At 34.8% G+C, this 6,145-nt stretch overlaps 1 pseudogene; it reads left to right on the top strand.

Annotated features, from left to right (window-relative positions):
* Nucleotides 1-252: 252 nt before the first annotated feature.
* LOC114258726 (uncharacterized) lies at nucleotides 253-5,552 on the top strand (annotated as a pseudogene).
* The last annotated feature ends 593 nt before the right edge of the window (nucleotides 5,553-6,145 follow it).

Below are 6,145 nucleotides of genomic sequence, written 5' to 3'. Positions count from 1 at the left end.
ATGAGGAGGGTGGGGGTTTTATATAAGTTATGAAAGCGTGGTTACAAACCACACTTTCCTTTAAAACCAGATTTTAGTTAACAGTGTGGATGATAACCACGCTTTCTTTAGTCAATAGTAAAAGCGTGGTTACGAACCACGTTTTCTAAAAAAACCAAATTTTATTTAAAAGCGTGGTTAAACCACGCTTTCTATGCAAAAACAAATTTCGTTAAACGCGTGGTTTGTAACCATGCTTTTTTAATTAAAAGCATGGTTTGTAATAGCGTTTCAGCTTACTTTGGGAATTCTGTCCAAACTAGGCCTAGTTTGGGAAATAGGTTGCTATTTTTGCTTATTTTGGGAAAAGCCCCGAAAATTGGAGCGTTAGTGTTGTGTCTCCGCATGAATGCATTCTAATTGATCCATCAAACATGCTGCTACACCCACAAAGCACTTGTAAAAATTGTTCTACAATAAGGACCATATGAAAGAAAGAATGGCCTCTAACTAAATTCATTTCCTACCTGCAGTACTAGTTGGACGATCCTCACATCTGTTGTCAAAGGTGTAGTGTATGTCATAAGTATATTGCTATTTGTATGTCCCTAGATTTGAATGCTTTCATTGATCTTCTCTCTCTTGGTTGTTTGATAGGCTATGGAAGATACTGAAAGACGAAATAAAAAATGCCCATCTCAAATGCTTTCAGGTTGATTTATCATCCTTTCAGTCAATATTGAAGTTCAAAGGCTCCTTTCAGCAGTGGCTTATGGATTCAGATCTGCATTCTTCAGTCCAACTCCTAATAAACAACGCTGGGATACTGGCAACAACATTTAGACTCACTGCTGAAGGCTATGATCAGTAATAATTCAAATTATTTATCTATTTGCTTGTAAAATATATAGGCCTACATTTGCCACTTGAACAAAGTAATTATTTTATAAGCTTGGTGACAGCTTGATGACATAGGAAGGTCACATGATAGGAAAGTGTAGGAGTTTTAGTGAGCTGTTAGGAGATGAAAGTTAATTTGCATAAAGTGAATTAAACTGGTGTAAGTTATTGGTAAAGTTGAGGACATGGCAGTTAGTCTAGTGATCCATGTAGCTATCCCTTGGGACAATGAGAAGGTCAGAGGTTCAGGTTTCAAGTCGATGGAATGACTGCGGCCCTTTCGTTGTAATCTTACTGACCCACTAACATCCTATCCTATCGTTTGCCAAAACAAAGTAATTGGTAAAGTTGGTTCCTCTAAAACTACACTAGCTGATTGAGTTACAGTTGATCCTCGTGGAATTTGTGTACATGATAATTTTGATGATGTGTTTGTTCCTAGATTTCTATCTTAAAAATATATGTCAATTCTATTCTTTATATGTTGTGTGTTTCCTTTGTGTCTACGTGGCAGAATGCAGGAGTCTTGGTTTTCTTCTATGTAATTAGAATTAAATTCAAATTGTGTTGCTCCCTTTGAAGTAAGGAAAAAAAAAAAAAGGAAGTCTACATCAAGGTTCCTACGCTCCTAAAGAATACTTGGTTGCAACTTGCTTGCTGATGTTTCTCTTGCCTTTTCCAGGATGATGGGTACCAATTACATTGGTGCATTTTCTCTTACCAAAGTTCTATTACCACTTTTGGAAAACAGCCCCGTTCCTGCCCGGATTGTTAATGTCACATCCTTTACACATCGGAGTGGTGAGCATTTTCTAACCTTTCTGACTTTATGAGATACATTTGAAATACACATAAAAAGAGGCGATTTGATTTTCAACCACTAATTGTACAAAAAAAAAAAGTTCACTAGACTTAAAATATATAGCTTTGAGTTTGCTTTAATTGTCGAAATTTTTATCCCTGCTTGTGTGCATCTAGACTATGTAACATGGACACTAATGGTCACACATAAACGGTGCCTGACATGTCACCCAAAGAAAACATTAGTGGCATTGCTGTCAATGGTGATGTACTGATAATATGGTGTGTTCAATGGATTATACATGCTATAAAAGAGAAACCATTGCATCTTCTGCACATGGTGATTTGGTGTGTATGCACCACGGACCATATTATTATTTTCCTGCTAGTTGGTAGTTTTCAGTCAAGTGGGATATCATAATTTGTTTTTCATTAGGTTCTTTACAGAGTGTTGGATATAAATATCGCATTATTTATTTTTTTCTTCAGTGTCTGATAAACAGGTGGACAAGGAAACTGTTTCTGGAAAGTCTTTTTTGCTCAAATCTATGAGTATTCTAAATGTAAGTTACTTGTCATGATGACATTGACTTAATAATTGTTTACTGCATTTGTAACTGTGTGTGTGTTTTCCTCTTGATAGTGTGCCTACTACTATTCTCGTATGAGCTTCATAGACATTCTGGTGTGATCAGAAAATCTCATCAGGTTTCTGTCATGTATGTGTTTCAATACTTCCCATGTTCCTTGCTTTTTATTTTTGTTAACTTGTGAACTTTTAAATATAATAATAATTGTTTAATTGTTTCATTATGTGACTGCAAGATGTAAAATTTTTGCTCATTGAGGTTTTCACTATTGACAGAACAAATTACTGGTGTTTTTCTGCTGTATTGTGGAAATTATATGATTAAGGCATAAAGGTGTTCTTTCTTGTTTCCACATGTTCTCATATCCTGAATATTTGGCTGGAAAAGGTCATGGCCATGGCTTAAATTTCCAATCTTAGTCTCAATCATGCAATAATTTTGCACACTTGCATCTGTATCTTTATGATTCAAGGGGCTCTTGTTGCAACTTCTTTTATGTTTTTGGTAGGAAGATGAAAATAGGGAAAAACAATGCTTCCCAACAGGAGAAAAACCGAGAAAGGATTGTGGCTGAGTCTCATCTCATTTTGGAATCAGAGTTTTGTTAAATGTCAATTTTTGGCAAGAAGTTTCTGCAGCAATTACATATTGAGGAAGGATTTGATGGTCTAGTTTGACAATTGCTTCCGTAGTGAAGGTTCGGGTTGCGAAGGGTTTCATTTTGGTGTTTAGAAATTCTGTAATTCTTGTACTAATTGTACCGTAAACACAAACTGATGCTGTTATAAGGGATGATGTGCTTCGTGCACGTAGAAGTTTCAGATTGACTCCTGGTGGTGGTTGGCGCTTGTCCTCATGCTCTCTTTAGTTACCACTCTGCCCAAAACTAATAACTAAGCCCAGAAACAAAAGGCTTGGTGGCAAGTTGGCAACCTAATCTACACTTCAAAAACCTAGGTAACCAAAATGCTATTGAATTTTAAGACTTAAGAAAACATATATAAAAATAAAACCGACAGCACACTATCCTATAAAATATAATTACATTCAAATTAAACCTAAACCCCATTAGACAATTAATTTTTATTTGAGCTTCATAGGAGGTTCCTATATTGACTTCTATTTTTATCATTCTATGCACAAGTCTTCCCTTCTGTTTTTTATTTATTTATTATTATTATTTTTTTTTTATAAGTAGAAATGTAGGTAGAACATTGTCCTTTTGTTATTGTTCTACATCAAAAGTAATAGGGGAGGGAGAGAGATGGCATTGATGACATGGGGTTTGTTGAAACACCAATATTAGTCGTAGGACGGAGGACTAGAAAACCTAACATGTTAATTTGCCAACAAAATTTAACCAAAAGAACAAAAAAGAATACTTTTTCTTCTGTTTGTAGCTTTTCCTAATCTTGGCAAACAATGAGATTTATTTTCTATTTCATTATAGACAAAAGTCAGTAACGTGTATTGAAATCCCTTCGGCAAAGAACTATTTCCTTCCTCCTGTTTTGAATCGAATTGAATGACTGACAGCATGAATGTCCATATTGGCTGGTTTAATATGGAAATCTCTGAGGCTAAATTTCCAAGTCAAAGGTTGCCAATTCCTTCAGTGTCTTTTGGATTTTCTCAACTATGACTTGAAAATTTAGTCTCCTGCATAAATTCAACTAATCTGGATATTATTGTCTTTTGGGTCTTCTGCAATCGCCTGAAAATGGAGTCCGCTCTATTCTTGATGCAGCTCTCGCCCCTCCAGTGAGTTCTTTATTCTGATCCATCGTGATTGCTTCTGCGGAAGTAACTATTGGTAAATATGTTTTTGCCACGTGATATCTTATGTTTAGGTAATCTACTTCAAGAAGTAATTGGGATTACAGCTTGTTGGATCAAGTTAAAACTTAGACTTTCTCTGCTGTGCTAACCATTTTATGTTATTTTCCAGCACAGAGAATTTCTGTGTTCGAGTATGATAGAAAAAAGAGTTGACAAAAATTTGATTCTAATTCAGCTTACCATTGCATTGATCTATACAATTTATACTGTTTACCATCTAGTTACAAAACTAATCTAACTCTAGTTAATCCTAATCATTCTGAGTTATATCTAACTAACTGAGTTACATCTCTAACAAACCAAGAAAAGTTACAACAAACATCAAGCCTTGATCCCTTCACACGTGTCTTAAGTTTGAGCTGCATTTGTTGAACTGATGAGTTGATGCTTGAGTGTGAGCTGCACTTGAAGCCATAGCATGAGCCGCAGCCTTGCTATTCTCTGTATTCTCATCAAGAGTCCATTTATTAAATAGGCTTATGACATTGGTGGAGGATGATACTAATGAGTCCATATTACCTTGGGAGTACTATTTTATTTGTATTTTGTGTTTTTTATAACCCAGGACAGGACCCCCTTTCAAGTTAATTATACACATGGGACCCCCACCTAGTTGGATGACACCCAAACCTGGCAGTAATGAGATGCACCACTCCTCATCACCGGGTGAAAAGCAAGAGCCTTTGGCTTTGCCAAGAGTTGTATCAAAGGCCTAGAGGTTAGAACCCACCTCGAAGTGTTTGATTAATTAGAATTGTATTACAGATATTTTCTAACTGTACTCTTATAAGAAAATGCTGCTGATTTTAATACCTTAAACCAAACCCAACCCAACCCAAATCTAATCTAATAGAATTTGCATGGATCGAGGAATGACCGACTAGATTTGTACATGAGCTAAAGTTTGAAAAATGAATATTTTTGGATTGGGGCTTGATGAGAGGTCCACAAAGTTCTTTCTTCTTGCATATCAATGGAAATTTGGAATCATTTGCTGCAGCAGTTCTTGAATTATACTGAGTGTTGATATGTTCATCTCTGGAATGTGAAAGTGTTTTTTTGTTTTTATTTTTAATTTTTAATACAAGTCAATTGATGGGAATTAAGCTCGTAACTTTGTTGATTTCAGGAGATATCAGGAGTTTACTTTTTTGGAGGAAACGGTAGGACCGTCAATTCTTCTGCACTTTCTTACGACACGAAACTTGCGAAGGAACTTTGGGATACATCTTGTGATCTATTCCTAGAATTGCAGCTGGGCCTTCAAGGACACTTCCTTTTGAATATTTGTATATTGTAGGGCTTACCAAAAAGAAAAGAAGAAGAAAAAGAACACATAATTTAGTGAGTAATTGTCTTCATATAGTTCAAAAGTTGGTGGTGGAAGCTTGCTTGAAGCAAGTATCTGTTCCTTGTGATAGACTTGTTCTATTGAGTACCTTAGATTGGTTGACTGCAATATTTCCTTACAAAAGTAGAAACTTTCTGTTCAAATAAATTTGTTTTCTATTTGCTACATAAAATATTTTTCGTTATGTTTTTCGTCATATCAAACATCCAAACTTTCAAAAATGCAATAAACTCTTTATATATATATATATATATTATTTTTAGGGGGACAAGTATGCATTATTTGTTGTTTAATTTTTATTCTTATTTTTTGGGATTGTAGAGCACTAGCTGGTGTATATTACTTGCTGTTTAATTTTTTATAGCGTCCCCAAATAATTAACATATAAAAATCCTGATTTAATCATTTTCGGTTAAATAATCATGAAACTCCTAACATCATTATACTAGTAAAATCTTTAAACTTGTATTTCTTGATATATGAGAGATGTAAAAAAGGTGTCCACATACAATACATATTCAATGTTCTCTAAGGTATAAATCTATAGCATGTGAGACAAATAGAAGTAAAGAACAAATTACAAAATAAAGTCTCATGTGTTACAAGTTCCAAGGCTTAAGTGTAACGCCTCAAAGAAATAACACAATATAGACTCAATAACTTCCAATTACATTATCTTGTTTCC

This window comes from Camellia sinensis, chromosome 13, assembly GCF_055761805.1.
Source record: "Camellia sinensis isolate YWXY chromosome 13, ASM5576180v1, whole genome shotgun sequence".
Classification (NCBI taxonomy): domain Eukaryota; kingdom Viridiplantae; phylum Streptophyta; class Magnoliopsida; order Ericales; family Theaceae; genus Camellia; species Camellia sinensis.
This window is presented reverse-complemented; position numbering and strand designations above follow the sequence as displayed.